The 11,083-nt window shown below is 41.4% G+C and overlaps 1 protein-coding gene across 1 annotated transcript in view; it reads right to left on the reverse strand.

The window, feature by feature from the left end:
- The window catches only part of sema3b (sema domain, immunoglobulin domain (Ig), short basic domain, secreted, (semaphorin) 3B), an 82,729-nt gene extending 72,181 nt beyond the window's left edge, over window positions 1-10,548 (reverse strand). Inside the window, exon 1 of the mRNA XM_073470523.1 lies at window positions 10,487-10,548. The gene's annotated coding sequence lies outside the window, so the exon portion shown is untranslated. The remainder of the gene's footprint in view (window positions 1-10,486) is intronic.
- Between the last annotated feature and the right edge of the window lie 535 nt (window positions 10,549-11,083).

Here is an 11,083-nt window from a genome sequence, read left to right on the forward strand (position 1 = left end):
GAAAGTCCACTGCAGCACTGAGTCCTGGTCATTATCACAAATATAAAGACTTATGTTGCAATAATTAGCCTATTTTTGATTAGACAGAATCTAAAACATGTTTTATAATCAAGCAAATATCTCAAATGTTGGCATCTGTGGCTCAGCAGGTAGATCAAACCGTCCACTAATCACAATGTTGTTGGTTTGCTCCATGGCCCCTTCTATCCACATGTCAACTGCTCCTGGAAGCTCTCTGCTATTGGAGATATGATCAAAAAGGAACCCAAACACACAAAAACGCAGGTTGAAAAAACAAACGAGCAAGCTTTAAAAACAAGCTGAAGTACCAAAATCCAAAATGCAAGCAACAAAAAAGCTGGCAACGAAAAGGCAACAAGGAGACTCCAAGAAAACTAAAGAAGAATGTAAAAACAAGAAAAAAACATAAAGCCAACAAATCAGGAACACAGGGAACACATGAGGACTGGGCCAGGAGAAACAGACCAACCAATGAAGAGCGAAGGAAAAACACAGACTTAATTACACATTGGCTGGTAACTAATGGAACATAGTTGAGCAGAAAGATTGCCGGAAAAAGACAAAGACAGGAAGTGGAAAGTAAAACATGACACATGAGGATTTAATCTGCAAAAGTAAAACAGGAACTGACTAAACTGTGACAGGTATTTCAGTTTGAATGGGTAGATACAAATTGTAAAGCATTTTCTCATAAAAGTGCTGAATATACTGGAGTGAATATAGGTTTAGAAGTTTTAACCATTGTAAATTTAGCTTGTTCAGGACAAAACAGGCAGGCTGAAGACGTCACCTTCTGGCTTTGCAACTGTGATTGACTTTTTAAAACTTTTTTCTACTTTGTATACCAAAAATTAATCAGTAATCATAAAAATAAAAGACAGATAAATTGAAATAGCCATCTAGCATCTTTCTATATGCCCGCTCACTGCAAACAGACACGGTGGCAATTTTCTGCTGACGTCACACTCACACTTCTCGCCCTCGAGTGTATTGTCAGAGGAAAATGGCCGCCATGTGAATATGGTCTATTATCCAGCAAAGCACAACAAAGAAAGAATAGTAATCTATCTTCACAACCTGGCTTTAATTGGTACGTTTGAACATTAAAAACTGAAGTAAATTATCGGACTAACTGAAAGAAACAAGAAAGCATGAAAAACAATGTGATGGTGTTGGTGCCGGTGCACCTGCCAGCAGCTGTACTGCAGAATTCAACAGAAGAGGGTGGAGAGAGGCTGGAAGTGCTGGCAAAATGCCACTCTCTTACCAGGCAGCTCACCCATAGACCAGATCAATCATTAGCGCTATCACTATTAATAATGAATATAATTTCGAAGAAACAGCAGCAGCCAAAAGAAATTTTCACTCTCTCTGATTTCTGTAACTCCCAATCTCTCCCCAACTGTGATCCTGAGCAGCTGCAGAACAGCGGTAAGCAGGATTACAGGTGGTGAGAGGAGAGGAGGGGGGGATGGGGGATGTGAGGGGGGTACACGAAGGAGAGGGATGGAAAGGTGGAGGAAAGGGCCAAAGAAGGAGGTGGAGAGGAGTTGGGGGGTTGTTGAGGAAGGTGGGAGGACAAGGCGAAGGAAATAAAAAGAGGAGAGTTAAAAAGGGAAAAAAAGCAGTGAAAAAGGAGTAAGAAAAGTGCAGAGGATTCTGCTTCAAACTACCAATCACTAACCCACTTTTAAAGAAGGTTTGTTTCTATCATTAAAACATGGTGGATACTAGAAAACCAGCATTCTAATGGGAGTGCAGCTCCAGTAGTCTTCTCATTAGAGCATGCTGGTCCAAGTCAAACTGGCCTGACAGAGATAGAGGAGGTGTGAGCAGAAAAGCCACTGCCAGTGTGTGTCTGAGTTTACCAGAGGGTCCCTGTGTGTTTCGTATCATCACCAGTGGCAGCAGAGGGTGGCAGGTGACTTGAGTGACAGCTTAAAGAGGGGAGGGGAAGGAGAGGAGGCTGTACTGCACGCGCTCAGTGGCGTGTCACCAGGCAGACCCGCGTCTCCTTCCTTATCTGACAGGCACACTGCAGAACAGCAAAATCCCCTGCATAAGCCCCTCGAGCGCTCCTCTGGGACACTGTGTGTGTGTGTGTGTGTGTGTGTGTGTGTGTGTGTGTGTGTGTGTGTGTGTGTGTGTGTGTGTGTGTGTGCGTGCGTGCGTGCGTGCATGTGCATGCCAGCGTGCGTGTAGAGACAGAAACAGTTTTTGAAACTATAAGGCTGCTTGTATGTGTACGATAATGTGTGTGTGTGTGTGTGTGACAGGGACGGTGAGAATCTCGTTATTTTCCTATCTTCCTGTGTAAAGCCTCCTAATTCCACCTCACCTTCAATACTGCATGACCGCTCAAGGTGATGGGACAGGACAGGCTCGAAGTATAAACTCACACACTCACACACACACAAAGGCGCACACACACACACACACACACACACACACACACACACACACACACACACACACACACACACACACACACACACACACACACACACACACACACACACACACACACACCTACACAAATCAAGAGTGCAATTACAGGTCAGCCTGGCAAAGGAGAGGCTGTTCTGCAACAGTGCGGGACGGACCTGGGCATTCGAGGGAACGAAGAAATTAGGAAGGACAGGAAAGGTGTGTATGTGTTTGTGTGTGTTTGTGTGTGTAAGAAGGGGGAGTGGTGGGTGAGACAGTAGAGGGAAAGGAGAGGTGAGAAGGGAAACACAGATGTGTTGGGGAAGCAGAGCAGCATTTATCCACCTTGTGTGCACAAACCCCATAATATGCAATATATTTAGCTTAAGGTTAAATGTGATTTGTTTGTGTTTGACTCGTGGATTTTTAAGTCTCCACATTATAGGCTAAAAGTGGCACTGACTGAAGTTAAATATTCAAAAAGAATTATTAATTAATAATAACCATATTTTTAGTCTTGGTTTGGTTAAAAATTAACATTAAGGCCCTGATCACACAGAGACTTGTCGCTGCAGGTGCGGATGCTTCAAAAACATTTTGGTAAAGCAGGTTTTGGATAAAACAGTGTGAGTGCTTCTTGAGCGGGGCTGCATGCGCAACAGCCCATCATATGTACTTAATGGATAAAGCAGTGCTTTGAAGTGTGCTGAAAACAATGGTTTTGGTGCCGACACGTTTCTCTGGCTGTGATCAGCCACTAGGAGACACAATTTCTGGCCTCCATCCCCAGGACAATAATAATCTGACACTGATTGGTTGTCTGCCAACTATACTTTAACCTGCAGTGTGTTACATTCCAGGTTCTCCTTTTACATTCCGTTGGCTCGTTCGCCAAACAATACAAACACAGCTGAGCGAATAGGCTTCAATTAAGTGTAAAGTCATGCCATACATCTTTAGAGAGCTTAGATTCTTCTGATTATGTTAATGCAAACCATTTTCAGATAAAACCACATCAGGCAGGTACAATCACCAAACAAACAAAATAGCTGAGGAAACAAGCACAAATGTACTACAACTCGATGGAGGGTCTGGGTGTTTCAGTACTGCATCAAACTCTTGTTCCCAAATTTCCATTAGATCCATTTCAGTAAAATATTTAGTCCAAAACATAGTATTTCATGCATAAAAGGGGGGAAATCGCAACAAACTAGGGATGCTCCGATCAGGGTTTTTTGCCCCCGATACGAGTCCGAGTCCTTTGATTTTTGAGTATCTGCCGATACCGAGTCCCGATCCGATACTCTTATAATACATTTAAAAAATTAAAAAGATCGAAGAAAACTATCCAAGGTGTCCCTTATTTTTTATTATATTTTACCACCCCTCGATATCCCAAATTTACATATCTGACAGTTTGCAACTGCATCGTTCTCGTCACTCACTTTAAAATACTTCCACACAGCAGACATGGTGCGCCACAACTCGCCACTCCGCTTCAAAACAAACTGGCGTGCTGGTCTTCTGCGCATGCGCATGTCGTAAACGGTGGTAGTAAATACTCATTTTATTTTTTTTATTTTGAATCACCAATAGCCCATATATCAACAATCTAATACAAATAATGACTAAATAAATATATATAAAACCGATCTCTGATCGGGTCGTAACGTCCGAGTCCCGATCGAGTCTTCAGTGGCGTGATTGGCCCCGATTTCCGAGTCACGTGATCGGATCGGTACAACCCTACAACAAACCGCAATCACAAATTCTATTTAGTGCTTTTGTTCGTCAAAAAACGTATCTGACCAGTTATCAGCTTCTATGCCCGCCCTGTGGCCTGAAACAGCCAATGAGTGATCTCTCTTCTCATAAAATACACACATCTTTTAATGAATATCCAGAAAATCTTCTCTTAAATCTTTCATCTTCTCCCATTTCTCATTACCAGTATCATTTTAAGTAACTACTGTCCCTGTGATATAAATTTGTGTGTTTTGTTTTAGTTTTTAAATATTAAGTATAACTTTTGTTACTTAAAATTGAACAACTTAACCATGATTCAAGTAAGGCATATGAAAGTCCTCAGAACTCACTGAACCAGAACACACTTTTATATCTCTGCCTCTGGAGCAGAGGGATGTGTGTGGTTAAGGCAGTAGGTATAAACACAAGTGATGAAGAGAAGCGAGAGTCCTGTCCAAGTCAGGCAGGGAGTGTGGTTTTATCGCGTGCCAAAAGAAATTTGCACACACCCTGTCCACTGAATTATGTTTTTTCTTCTGCAAGACCATTCCTGTAACTCACTGTTTCTCTTTTACTAAAGTTTTGCAGCTATTTTGTGAAGGTTTGTGAACTTGAAATATGTTAATTGAATAGAATATGCATGAATTGTAAGTTTCCCTCACTTATTTTGACACGTTTCACCAATCAAAACAAATTGCTTTTGTGAAGCTGGCCCCTTAAACACCTTAAAGAGCAGTTATTTGCATATAACTAAAAGAAAAAAGTGTCTTGACATTGATCATGACTTTCTAATTTCTTTTTAATTTATACAACATTATAATTTTAGCTGGAGTTCATGAACACCCTTCAAAGCAGCTCAGGGAACAACAAACCAGTTAACCAGTGGTCTAACGTCCATCCACTCAGTATGAGCAGTCCACTCACAGTGAACTGAGACTGACCGCCCTTGTCCTCAGCCTAACCTTTCCTTCAGGCCATCATCAGTAGACGTGAAGAGCTTTTATCTGATGGCATGGGGTCACATATCATTCACCATCTACAACATCTGCGCCGATACGTTATCCTAATTATCCCATTCCAATGTTTTGGGTCTCTGATGGATCAGTAGCTATCATCAGATTAAACCAATTAGGCTAAATTTAGTCTGCCTTTACAGCCAATCAGATGTCAGCACTTAGCCTTTCTCTTCTGTGGAGCCTTAGATGATTCTGAAGTTTCCTACTGAGAGTTTCTCACCAAATCTCCTCAAACTTTTTGGTTATTTATACAGTTGCCAACGCAGGTCCTTAACATTTAACACCTGGGTTTAATATATGTATAATATAATATGTCTTTAACTCTCCTACTGTTTTTTTATGACAACATAAATCAGTCTTTTTCATGTGTTCCCATGTATTGAAAGTCAACATCTTTACAAAGAAGTGTTTTTACTTTCTTTCACCTGTCCTTGCACGTGTCTAATATTGTCTTCACTGCTCTCTCACACTCTCAGAAATCTGCCATCCTGATTTATTTTATACGCAGTTTCCTCATTTAACAGATTATCTTTAAAGACATCTTCACCTTAGAAGGTTGCGCTTGAACATCAGTGAAGGTGTTATCTTCTTTTATCTAAGACAGAGTGGCTCACATCCTTCATCTGCCTTTTTGACACGGTGATGAATTAGGTAGACTATCTTCGCTGACCTCAGGTTCAGCTCTTTTGTCATCCATCCATCCATCCATCCATCCATCCATCCATCCACAGGTTTAGGTTTTCTACACATATCCAATGACACCTTTTGAACATTAGATCTATCAGTCCATTTATTCATTTTCTATGATTTGGAAGACCAGATTATTTTCAGCATGTGTTTATTTCTCCTTTTTTTTTTTTTTTTGCTCTTATTAAATGAGAAAGAATATTCCTCCCCACTTGAGGACCTAGTTTTCTTTAGACTGCAGGTAAACAGTGTCTTCACGAAGCAGGATATTTTTGGAATCTGTAATAATTGCCTTTTCCCTCAGTAATAATGATATGAATGTAAACATGTGGGCACTCTAGTTCACGTGTGGGAAAAAAGCCAATCACATGTGAACGAAAGTGGTTCATACTGTATGTGAAAATGTAAGTTTCATTTATATGTGAAAACTTGTGAAAATATCCAGTTCACATATGAAATAGTTCAAATAATAGTTCAAAATTCACGTGAAGAAGCAAATTTCATGATCTCATGCACATCTGGAAATTCTCATTGACTTGTGAAAAAAAATCACATATAGATATATGTAATCTAATACGTAAAAATGTACATTTCAGACGTGGACATTGTCATTCAAATGTGAAAAAAATGGGATCACTTTTGACAATGTCCAGACATTTTCTCTAAGGGCAAAACTTAACATTCAGATCATTTACAAAAATGCCAACACTGGGTTTTTACGAATCCTACATGGTTTTATTTAGCATAACAGGCGCACTATAGATTTATAAGAACTAGATACCAATTTGCGAAGGGTTAGGGTGAGCAGCCAACTGAATATGCAAGTTCCCGCTTGGCCCATAGACTTTACACTGTGATGAGGTCACAGACTTTTAAATCACTTTTCTTGGCTTGAGGACAAACACAAAACCTCCATGAATTAAAAGACGCCTGAAAAAAGGATTAATGGTTGACCTTGTTTGCATTTGGATGTGTCCTGTCAACAGTTTTACAGACGTTTCCTGTATAACAGTGCTCGAAGGGGAAAATGCTCTTCAGGCCACGGGAATTTTTCGCTGCAATATCGCGAGTGGCCACTGGGCAAAATTGGAAGCAAGACTGAGCGGCTGAGCCGTATGCAGGTCCATAACACATTCATGAGATGGACTCAGAAAATCTACAGTTGCACACAAACTCTCTCCTACTCACACACACACACACACACAGAACACATTTTCCCCCTCATTAGCAGCGACTTCCAAATCAAGGGCAAGTATCATGTCTTTTTTTAATCAGACGGATCGAAAAAGAAAACAAAAAATAAATAAATAAAAGGAACTGATGAAAGTTTGATGCTAACAGCCTTTTGCTTTTTATTTGAACGAGAGAACAACCTCCGCTCCCGTCTGTCCCCTCTGGCTATATGGGTAAAAGTCAATATTTCAAGAGAGCAGAGGCACTCATTAAATATTTCAAACAAAGGAAAACTGACATCGCTGCCCCGTCTCTCTCTCTCTCTCACCTCATCCGTTCTCTGTATCTTATCCTATTACTTTGTTCACTTCATATAGAGAAAGAAAGGCAAGCAGTCAATCTAGACAGAGCTAACACTGACAGTCCAAGAGAAGATTTATCCTGTTCTCCACAGACACATAAGTCATTTTACCACACTTGTGTTTCTCTTTACACATTTTTCACCAACTTTCTGCTGACCTGGTAGAAACTTCAGGCTGAGGAAAGGGTTAATGGGAAGGTTAATGGGTTTTTCCGCAGAGGAAGGGTTGAGATGGGGGTTAATGGGTTTCAAGGTGTGGCAGTGGATCAGTGTAGAGACATCCTAACCATGAAGTTACCTTGGTGCTTGATTCATCACCAGGCAATCAGCGGCGCCACCTTGAACCCACAGGAGCTGTTAGGTTAAATAAATGTCCGCTTTGCTGCTCTCTGATGTAAAATGATTGAACACGCGAGCGAATGTGACCAGGTGGTGCAAGCTATTATACGTATGCTGTTCACACTGTGTCTGCCCTGGGAACAATCCTCTGACACACAGGAAGTGATGTGTCTTTAAATTTGCATCAGCAGCAATGTGTTTGGAATTCACAGAAGAAGAGCTGGGTGATTAGCATGAGCAGCAACAACCAACGCAATGCAAAGAGTGACACCTACAGAAGCTCAAGAACATCCAAGATGAACGATGGAGTACTTGGACCTGAAGTTCCACCTTTGGTCCTCACACAAATATCTCCTCACAGTAAAGCACTGGGGAAAAAAAACGGGCTTACAAAGACAACAATATCTGTTTCTGAAGTGTGGTGCAAACACAGACGCAGATTGAATTTTAAATTATTAAAACCTTTTCTCAGAGGCAGAACTACTCTGAAAGGAAGAATCATGTCACTGCTTGTGATAAATAGCTAGTTTTCTGGCCAAGTTGGAGTTCCTAAAATGTTCAGAAAAACATTAAAATGTGCTAACTTTTCAGGACCTGGTAACACAGCTACTCAGATTCACACAGTGATCTGCCCCCAATGTGGCAGCTCACTAGTTAGCTTTTTTGTAAGCTAATGCTGACCTCTTGGAAATCATAAAGCCATTTCTGTATTTTTGATTAAATTTGTAAATAAAAAACCTGTTAAATCTTTACTGCAATGTACAGTCCAGAAATGGATCTTTATCAGTCCTGACATTTTGAGGATCTCACTTCTTGAAGAATTTGTTTGAATGTTTCTTCTTTGTTCTACATCAAAAATAGCCCAAATAATGTAACACAGTCTTAGAAGAGAACTCCAGTGACAGTTTTAAAGGATGGAGAGGATCAAAGTCGACACAATAAAACCAGAGTTTTATCTTTTATATTACACACGTTCTTCTTCCTTGTCAAAAACAGGTGCCTACATTATGCAACTTGGCCAACGCAGATTCGGGTGCTAGTAGTGGCTAATGTGGCCTTTCCAACTCCACACCCACAGATATTAAGTTGGCTTTCAAACTTGTAGTCTTAAGACCCAACCGATGCTGACTCAAGTGACATCATTCGAGGCAATTTATCACATATCACATCTGCAGCCACACAAGGCCTGCAAACAGCCTCTGATGTGAAAAAATTGGTGGAGCTTCCCTTTAAAGTAGGGACATAAAATATAAAAACCTGTTAAAGAATATGTCCTCAGTCATGTTTACAATTACTATCAAGTGGAGGATTCCATTAAAACCATCAGGATATGTCAGTAAGCTGGAACAAAACTCTGCCTGCTTGTCACAGAAGATATCACCAAAATGACAGAGCAGTGCGTGTATGGTCACATTATTATTAACACAACATAACTATCATGTAACGCCTCATTGGACCATCCGCTGCACCCAGAACACACCTCCCTGCAAAGGCAAATGAAGGGTTAAGGTGCGGTTCAGTGGTATGGTAATGGAAGGGTTACTGTGCAGGTTAAGGTGGGTTTGGGGCGGAGGGGTTATAAAGACCATGCGAGACCCGGGATTAAAAGACTGAATAGGTGAGATGACAGACAAAATGCACACCTGTGAGCCTGAAAACACGTACACACCCACTGAACACACAAAACATTGTGGTGATAGCTGAAAAAAAAGATGCTTACGCTACAAAAGAGAAGATAATGTATATGTGAGGCTTTATAAAGGCCGGTGAATTGTCATTAAGAGGATGAGGGAGAGAAAAGAGAGGGGTGGGAGAGAGGATGAGAGCCAGGCAGAGTGGCATGGGATAAGCCTCTGTCATTAGTTGTGGGATTTGAGAGAAAACCTGCAGAAAAGGCAGAAGTAAATGAGATTAGAGAACAAAAGTGGCAGAGTGTGGCAGGATGGAGGGTGGAGGGAGGAGGCACACAATAACTGCAGGTGTAAGAGGACCAAAGACTTCTAATCTTCTGTATGTCCAATGGGTTCTTTATTCATTAAATTCATATAATGATTTATCGTTTGAACACAAAAACTGGTCACATTTCAAAGCTATAACATTTATGTTATGTTCCCCAAAACAAAAACTCCTCAATGCTGACTGAAAAAAGATAGATTCTCTGCAAAAGCAATAATAATTCCCTCTAAATCCCCCACTTCCACTGGTGCACCATCAGGAAATTGAACATCCAGGACAGACGCTCTCCCACATGCACACAAACTCTTCCTCCTGTCCAGATTTATGCTCAGATGGATCACCCGCTGATCAGATCCAATTAACAAACCCACAAAATGTTTGCACTTGCACACGCTCCCTCTACAGAACTCATTCTGTCCAGCAGTCGAGCTATTATGTTACTGAAGGAAATCACCCTAATGATAAACACAGCCCAGTTGACACACATTCAGAGCTGCACACTTCCAACACAAACACCTACACAGGGTTTTCCCCAGCTTCACTTTTTACTTCAAGAAACTGAGATCATTCCACTTTTCTTTTTTTTTTTTGCTCAGTTATAAGTTGAATAAATGAATAAACTCAGATTTTTACCCAATAATCAAACACAAAAACTTCTTCTTAATTACATCCTTGAATAAATGTTGTATATCACGGACACATATCCTGGCAGAAAAGACAAAGACACACACTGGAGAGATTCAGAATATCAAAATCTCACCTTCATCAGCAGCTTCCTCCGCCTGCGTCCCGTTCCAGCGCTCAGCCCCTCCTCGTCACTTTCCCCTCGGCAGGTGCCATCACGGTCAAATAGTCCAGAGGAAAGGGCTGGAAAAGGCTATTCTCTAATTGTCTCTGTCTCTTTCTTTCTTATACTCCCTCTCTGAGTCCTGTATCACCACCAGAAAAGCAGCTTGTGTGTGTAAAGTGTGTTGTTTGTGTGTGTGTGTGTGTGTGTCTGTGTGCGCGAACAACTCCAAAGGTCCTGGAATTCCTGAGTCCTGCGCTAAAGAGCAAGCGTGGTTGAGCTCCCTCTCCCTGTCTCTCTCTCTGCACTCCTTTTCTTTTTCCTCTCCCTCCCGGCCGGGCAGAGAGGAGGGGAGGACAGTGAGGGGGTGGGACGGAGGACAGAAGCTGCTTTCAGCCAACTCTTTCTCTATCTCTTCTCCTCTTTCCTCTCTGTCCTTTTACCTAACTTTTACGCTCTGTCTTTTGGCTTGTTTCTCTGTGACAGATACTCTTTCACTGCTCGGCAAGGCGTGAAAGCAAAGCTCTCTGTCACACACACACTCACACACACTCACACACTCACACCCTC

Source organism: Pagrus major, chromosome 7 (genome assembly GCF_040436345.1).
Source record: "Pagrus major chromosome 7, Pma_NU_1.0".
Classification (NCBI taxonomy): domain Eukaryota; kingdom Metazoa; phylum Chordata; class Actinopteri; order Spariformes; family Sparidae; genus Pagrus; species Pagrus major.